Source organism: Empidonax traillii, unplaced genomic scaffold (assembly GCF_003031625.1).
Source record: "Empidonax traillii isolate 1590-97213 ecotype Southwest subspecies unplaced genomic scaffold, ASM303162v1 scaffold1425:size110638, whole genome shotgun sequence".
NCBI lineage: Eukaryota > Metazoa > Chordata > Aves > Passeriformes > Tyrannidae > Empidonax > Empidonax traillii.
Window position 1 is genome coordinate 102,014 of NW_020956618.1, and position 8,625 is coordinate 110,638.

General features: G+C 47.0%; 1 long non-coding RNA gene across 1 annotated transcript; it reads left to right on the forward strand.

The window, feature by feature from the left end:
• The first annotated feature begins 258 nt into the window (after positions 1-258).
• LOC114070047 lies at positions 259-1,846 on the forward strand. Its single transcript, XR_003573863.1, has 3 exons — positions 259-326; positions 1,587-1,662; positions 1,836-1,846. It is a non-coding gene; the product is annotated as an uncharacterized LOC114070047 (long non-coding RNA).
• The last annotated feature ends 6,779 nt before the right edge of the window (positions 1,847-8,625 follow it).

The window sequence follows — 8,625 nt, forward strand, 5'->3', positions numbered from 1 at the left end:
CAAGCATTAAGGAGAGATGGCTGGACTGTGCCTTCATCTGCTGCAAGGAACCAATAACCTGGTCTCCAAAACAGCTCCATTAAATCCCCATGGTTTAAACCAGGCAAGCTCTGTGTGCCCTGGCTCTGCTTCCAAGGAAACTGAGCCCTGGCAGGATCAGCTCAAGGCCTCCTTCACCCCTTTCCCCAGAACTGCTTGACCACCACACCATCCACGGTGTTTGTGGCACCACTGATTTCCTCTGTGGTGGCACTGGGTGGAGATTAATCTGTGTCCTCAGCCCAGGTGCCATGAGTTCCTCTGGAGCAGGATCACCTGCCTCCGAGGTGTGCTGGGTGGGCAAAGGGGAAACCAGGAGCTGGGGAGCACAACAAGCCCACCCCAGGCACGGGCCGTGGTTCCCAAGCAGGGACATTCCCACCATTCCCAACCCCTGGAGATGTTCCCACCCCTCTCCAGCCCTGTGGGAGCTCTGGGATGTGACCTGTGGCACAAGTTCAGCTGCTGAGAGCTGCCTTTGTGCTCCTGCTCAAATGGGAGGCCGAGGGGAGAGCTGCTGTGTCCATGAGATCCCGGTGTTCCTGCTCACACACAGCCCAGCAAACGTGTTTCTCCAGCCTCCCGATTCCAGTCCCCGCAAGGCAACACAGCCCAGAATAAAATCCTGCTAATTAGAGCCAACTCCTGAGGAAGTGCAGCCCTCGCCGCTGCCTCGCTCAAGGTCATTTGCTAAGTGGCTGGTGAACAAACAGATCTGCTCACTTTCAGCAGAGGGAGGAATTAAAATCCGATTTAACTCCAGCACCAACCCCGGTGTTTGACACTGTCAAAACAATTTTCTGTTGGAAGGCAACAGCACACCGTGAGTGAGGCAGCAAAGGAACACTGGCAGTGAAATGAGGCTTTTTTTATGGCATTTTGTTCTTAAAATTCGATGATTTTCCAAGAAATAGGTTGATCGAGAATATTGATTAAGGAAACTGTTATTTCCAAATCCAGTATTTGTGGTTCTGCTGGATTACTGGCTTGGATTCTAAACTGAAATTAGCAACTGAGCTAGGGTTTGCCCTAGGTATGTTCTTCGTATTAAACATGCAGTGCCCCAAATCTCTTACAACACACCCTACTTTTTCCCTTCTCATTGAGCTGGTCCATAACAAGGTGCACAGACTGGTGAACAGGTAGAACAGCATCAGCATTTCCACCATTTAATACTCTGCAGTTACTGTTTAATAAAAAGAATCACCTGTAACCATCCAATATCTTGTCCTAAAGGTCAACAAAGTGACATGAGAATTGTCCTATTGGTAATTAAACCCACACTCAAACCTCCAGTAACCCCTCAGTGCAAGCAACTGCCTTGATTTTTCCAAGTGACCATAAATGTCTTATTTCAATCTGAAATTATTCTGACAGCAACTCTGCACCTTAGAGTAATAACCCCAGGTTGGAACGTGGAGTCCCACACAGTGGGGGCTCATACAATCCTGGCAGAAAGGGGAATTCCACCCCAGGAAATCAGTGCAAACTGACTGAACAAGTTGTTCCACGTGTTGGTTACCCCATCTACCATCTTTTCTTCACAGAATATGACAGTCTCAGAGAGTAAAGAACACAAGATTTACGAATCCCATACTTGTACTGGAAATATTACCCTGCTTTGTCCAGCTGGGTGGATTTGGGCAAATAGGGTTTTTGTGTCACTACCACAGAACCCTCAGGGTTGGAAGAGACCTTCAAGATTATTGAAACCAACCATTAAACCAGCAGCACCATCGTCACCCCACAGCCACGGCCCCAAGTGCCACGTCCAGGCACTCCCTGAACACTTCCAGGGACTCCATCACCTCCCTGGGCAACTCCTTCCAGTGCCTGCCCACCCAGTGCAGCTGCTCACAGACACCACCTCTAATTCATGGCTTTGGCTTCTTCTCTGGCCACGACTTTTCTTCCCAACTCTAATATTTTGCTGCTTTCAACCCACAGAGCGAGAGTTCTTTTCTCTTGACCTTGATTAGCACCAATGAACTTCGATTGTTCCACCTCTAACAAGCAGCTCCGGAAGCCACGAGAATTTTGGAGGTCCCTGTGTGAGAATCAACCCAAACTTTAGGGCAGTGACTCCTGGACACCCAACAGCACTGGCCACGATCATTGTGTTTTACCTGATCCTGCTGTAACAAGATGCAAGACTGAATTAAGGAGCTTGATCTCTGGCCCTTTATCAGGTGCCAGTGAAAGCCTTTTCTGCCTATGAATAGCAGAGATAACATTTGCAGCAAAGCAGCTTGGATTAGACAGGAAGAACTAAGACCAGAAACAACCACTTAGGAGATAAGAAATTAAAGCACTTAATTGCTGCAAAGAAATACACAAAAGCAAACAGAGCTCTGTAAAAAAATTCATTGTATTCCTCCTGCCACAGGGGACGAGCCAAAGGCTACAGAGATGCCAAACAGAAAACAATCTGTGTTCCTAAAATGAGATGGGGCCTGATCCTGTACATACACACAGCAACTCAGCTCTCAGACTCTTTGGGATGAGCCACATCCTGTAGAATTCCTGGATATCACAGCCAGGTCTCCCTGTTATCTACATGGAGCCAAACCCAACTCTGTAAGTTGAACTGGCACCAGAGCCCTGTAACTGGGTACAAACAGTTGTCAGTCACTATCAGAACAAATTAAAGTACACCATTTCCTCTCTACATGGTCACAACCTACTTCTGCCTCCCACAGTTTATGCTCTTGCCAACTGATTATTCTTTTATTACCCCATTTGAGACTATGAAAGTCAGCTATTCCATATATAACGAGAGGAAACTCCAGCCCAAAGTGAAATGATGAATAACAGCTCACATTACCTAAATAGGTGCTTTCAAGCCCTTGATTTTCTCTTTCTTGACTGGTAATTTCTGATCCATACAGTGTGGCAGTTTTCCAACAGGACACAAGCAAAGCAATTATTTCACCCAGCAAAAGGTAAAGGCTTTTGGGACACTGAGGTCACACATCACGACCACCACAGCTTTCTCTGCTCTTAAAATTACCAGTGTTTAGTTTCATCAAGGAACAGCTCAGGCCAAACAGAGAGAATTGGCAGCAATCTGACCAGGCTACGACAGCATAAATTCTGCACAGCCCTGCTGGGAGTGCTTCACTGGAGCAGGGATCAATCAGCATAGCTGGGGAACAAGGACACAACAAAAATGAAAATGACCCTTTCATGATAAAGATCATGAGGACTAAAAAATAAAAACCAGATACAGAATAGCTGGACTACTTAAGGACAAGGTATTTAACCAACCCCAAATCTTCTCACAGTTCTCCTCTGTAAGAACTGTTGTGTCCCAGCCCCTGCACGAGGCAGTGGCACATGAACATCCCAGCAAGATCGACTGTGAATGGCTCTGCCCCTCTCCCCACACCTGCCTCCCATCCTCCAGGTGGAACAGCAAACCCTGGAGTGCCTTCCAACACTTCCATGGGAGGAAAACAATTCCCAGGCCAGATGTTCTCCTGCACCTCTCTCTCCTCACTACAAGGTTAATTAGCATCTATATATTCGTAGGAAAAAAAAACCCTTTACTTTCTAAAACGTGGCTTGTTGAAATATTTTAAAAAACAGGAGTTAGCTAAGAATTTTTGGGGGGCTGTTACTTATATCTGCAGGAATTCTGTCCAGCACTGTTCCAGACAGGCTTTAAAACATTTCCTTCTCAAATGCTGCAAGAAGGATGCGAGGGGGAATCTCTCACCACGAGAGTTGCAAGGGTTAAGGCAGAAAATATCCAAATATCCCAACCACTCCAGGAGAAACATTTACAGATCTCAGCACTGAAGAGGAACAATAAAGTTTTATAAGGCTGCAATAAAACCAGGCCAGCAGCTAATACTGCAAGTTGGCACTTTCCCAAGTGCCAAAAGCAGATCAATAAATAACCACCTCAAAGCGGAGCCAGAAGGCTGAGCAGGGGGTTCTCAGTCACCTGCAGCAGGGAAGGGCAGCAGAGGATGGGGGGTTCTGCAGGCTGGGATGCGCTGGGAGATGGGGGTTTCTGCACACCCAGGGGACAGTTGGATTTGCTGCCGCTGGAGGGGACAGGTGGGTCCTCCCCGTGGTTCCCAGCAGTGCATCCATGGGGGGAAGGTGGGAAGCTCCAAGCTGCTGGTGGCTGGGAAGGTCTGCTCTAGAAGGGGCCATTTTAGAAGAGACGTGTATGGGAAGCCTAATTTAGGGAAGCAGCTTTGAAGGATTTCTGGTGCATGGGATGATCCCCAACAAACCCCCACAGAAGCAGGAAAACAGACTTGGAGCAACCTGGCCTGGAGGAAGGTGTTCCTGCCCATGGCAGGGGATGGATTGAGATGAGCTTCAAGGTCCCTTCCTGCCCAAACCAGTCTGGGATTCTAGGATTTATTTGCCAGGCTTTTCACTAACAGAATTCCAGGGCTTACAGCTAAAATCAGTCCTGAAACAGCCACCAGCTCAGTGCCAGGGGATGGCTGTAGTGTCAGAATTCCACTGCCCTGGACACCTCAAACCAAGCCTGAGCACAGAAGGCTCAGTCTGGAACTGCTCTGGTTGGCACTGAGGGCGAGGATCAGCAGTGATTCCAGGATGGATCAAAGCCATTTGGCCCAGCATGGGATGACCCTCTCGCTCTCCTGCACTCCCTGCCAGGCTCACTAATTAGTTTTTTGAATGACCCAAGTGTTTTTGTCACATCCACCTTAACTGCTAAGCCATTCCACACTCTCTAATTATCTGGAACAAAATAAAACAAAAATCAAGTGAATTACCCTGACATACTCAGTGAAAACAGAGAATAAATTTGCTCACTAAGAGAATAAAGTTGCATATCGTGTAATGACCATGAGAGCCTTGAAAAGACATCAACCAGAAAGGGAATAAACTGTTTATTGGAATTAGAGGTTTTTCAGAATGGACACATTCAAGAACAGATGGATACTAAGCAGAAAATAAAACATGGGGATAGGAGGCTTTAAAATAATTTCTCTTTGGAAGACTAAAGGATTAATATTGGCTCAGAACCTATCTGTGAGGTTCTGGAATAACTCAGAAGTCAGGTATGTCAGGGTAATGTACCATTTCCTGTGTTGCCAGAAGGTGGGACAGTCCCAAATTTCAACTTAAGCCTCTAATTTCTCATGTCACAACTCAACCAAAAGGCTTGTAAGACTTGGAGGCCTCTAAATGTGTGGTAAGGGCTGTTTGATTTCCATATCAGCAAGTGAAGGAAAAAATCATCATCCTGTGTCAGAGAAAGGTCAATATTGCATAATTCATCAGCAAACAGACTCAAAATTAGAACTTTTTGTACAAGTGGTCTTAAAGTGGTTTAATCTTGAGTCTCTCCCTTAAAAAATATAAAGTAAACACAAAGTCCAGATACAAACCCCAGTAATGAACAGCAGCCCAGGCTGAACAGGCAGGCAGGAGCAAAGCAGGGATAAAATCAGATTCTCCTCAGACACTCTGTCAGCATTACACTAACAACCTGTCTTCAGCAGGAAAGCCAAATATTGTTTGCTGGAGCCCTCAGAGAAGCACTCCAGCCAGGGCTGTGACCTGCCCTGCCTGACCACGGCAGCTGCGTCGTTACCGAGCAAAGCAGAGCCGAGCCACGAGCAACGAGAGCAAAGGGAAAGCTCACAGAGGTCACCCAGTCGTTCCAAAAAAGGGCCCCAGCAGCCCATGCTGAGGGGCAGCAGTGGCCTCCTGTGACGCAGCGCAGGGAGAAAAGGACATTGTGCAGATGGAACACAAACCACCCACTTGCACTTCGTTGCTTTGTGGGGTTTTCGTTTAAGGCCCAATGTTATCTTAATGTGCTTCCTGGCTCCCCATAATTAAACTCACTAATCCCCAGTCCTAAGGCATCGGCGAGTGGAGCTAATTTAAAGTCAGTACCTGAGCCTACATCCGTTTGTTGGGTGGTTTTTTTTCCCTTTAGCAAAGAAACAAAATTATCGAACCCTTCCCACGACAAGCAGGTATTTCTGTCTGCAGTTTAATGGCTCCTTCACTGGCCTCATTCTGTACTTCAGGGGTTACAAAGGAGCCTCAATACAGTCATTCCTGAAGATTTAGATATATCTGGGTATCTAACCAAGGTACAGAAAATATCTCACAATATCCCCACTGCACTTGATACTCCCCAGCTGCCCTTTCTGCTGCATTTGCAAACTCCCCCTATCTGTTTAATATCTCTTATTTGCTCTGGGGAGGGGGATTCCTGGAGGCAGCACCTGCAAACTCGGTGTGTCAGTCATCCCTTCTCCCCACACAGCAGGATCAGTTCCCATCCATCTGCACGCTGCAGACAAACACAATTATAGATAAAGATCTCCCGGAAACATGACTAGCTGCAAAAATAAATTTACCTCCTTATCTGCAAAGGAATCACCTCAGTTTCTCCATCACTCCAAAATAATGTGCCTCAGTCACCTCTTGAATTACACACAGAGCATTTCTCAAGTATTTCCAACTCCACAATCTTCCTCGGGCCTTTTCCATCAGCAGTGTTAACCATCTCAGGGCCCTGTTTTACCCTTGGTAATTATTTGTCCTCTACCTGAAATTCCTTTCTGTGGTTCCAGGTAACTCGGTGCCATTTGGTTCCTTTCCCAGACCCTTCCACAGGATTTCCTGAGCCACCCTGAGCCGCAGCACCACGGGACAGGGGTGGGCAGAGCATCTGCAGTGACATCCCCCAGATACCACGGTCCTGCAAGGTCTGGTTGTCCTGGCAGAATCCTCTTGGACATGACCTGGAAGGTTCAGCCACAGTATTTCTGCAAGCTCTAAGCTCGTCCCCAAATTTCAGTGACAGCTGCTTAACTCAAACCAGTGTTAAACCCCATCTTGTTTCACACCATTCCTCATCAATCTTCACAGTTGAGGATTTTCTGGTCAAGCTTTGGAGTCACGTGGATTTCTCCTTGTCAGCCCCCCCCAGGATGCTTCAGGTAACCCACCTGGACAGACCTGTCCACTCAGTGAGAACCACCCTGGAAATCTGGAATTACTGCATTTAAGGAAACAAAATCTTGGTACATCAGAAGGATGGTCAGGATTTGGGGGAAGCTCATCTCTTATTCCCCAAATACCTCTCTCACCAGTGAGACAACAGGTCAGTTCTCTCAAATAGGAAGGAAAGCTCTCCAGGCCAAGAGGTTGATCCATATAATATCCAATATCTATTGAAATGACAGTTGCCAGCAACAAATAACATAAAATTATCTATAATGGAGCATCTGCAATGGTATTCCCAATGAATACTGGAGAGGATTGGCAGAGGTGGATGAAAAGACAGACACTTTCACCAGTGATTCCTGCAGGAACAGCTCTGGCTGCAGAATGCCCTCCCCGCTGGTTTTGGTCAGAGCCAAGCCCACAGGTAATGGATGTGTCTGCATGGACCCAAATGATGGATTACAGACACAGACACCCACAGCAGTGTGGATATATTACAATCAGACCTTCAGCCTTATCACTATCTTAATTAACATCTTCTCTGAGCGGAATGAAATGCTTGCTGACTCCAGAGGTCTGCTCCTGGTGCCCTGGAGGAGTGGGAATGCTGCTGTTTCCTTCAGGGGGGGCAGGATCAGTCCCTCCCCACTGCACCAGCCTGTTCTGAAATGCAGCACCCCATTTTTCCCTGCCACAAGCAGGGACTGGCAGGGCTGTGCACAGGCAGAGCTCATCCATCACCCTACAGGATGGTTCTGCTTGTTAAGTTTGGGCTCAGCCCACCACCTTCTCCTTTCCTTTCTTTAGCATTAATTAAGCTTTGAAAAAGGCAGTTAGGATAAGAAATTGCAGAAAAATGACGGTCATTTTATTGTTTGTTCCCTAATTGCACACATAATGAGGCAAATTTAAAGCAGTGCACCTCAGAAGTTGCATTTTAATGACGCTGTTCCTGTGGTCTGAGTGCTAATGCCCTCGTTTTCATCACCAATTGCTGCTCCAGTGACTGCTCAAAAAAATGGCTTGTTAAGAACTGCTTAGGAGGCATTGTAATTATAGACTGTACATATTCAGGTTACAGTCAAAGAAGCCAAGAATTTAGTTTATGAAAATATCCTTGTTGTGTATTACAGCCGACTGCTTACATCTCTTACTGCTGCACAAGGCACGAAGTCTTGGCCAAACCCCTTGTTAATGCAAGCTGATGTTCTCTATTTAAATATCAAGGCTGATCCAACAGAAAGTGATGCTTTGCTGGTTTTCCAACTTGAGATGCACCTGCCTGTCTTTTCCTCTGATTCTCTTCACAGACCCATCATCCTCCCCCAGCCCTTTCCAGCCCCTCCAGGAGGGATCTCCCCCCCTCCTCTGCACCAGGACAGACAGGGAGGTCTGGAAAAGCCCCCCAGGACTTGCACACCCCTCCTGAAACATCGTGGGAACAAACGCAGAGGCTCTGGAAGGCAAATCCCCACTCTGAATTCTGCCACCAGAGGAGTGAGGAACCCTCACTCACCACAGAATTATCAATGTACTGACTGACAGGGGAACAATTCATGGTTCAGGCCTGACTTGTAAATTATGAATAAAAAGCCTCCTCCTTAGGTGAAAACTTTTCAAGAGCCA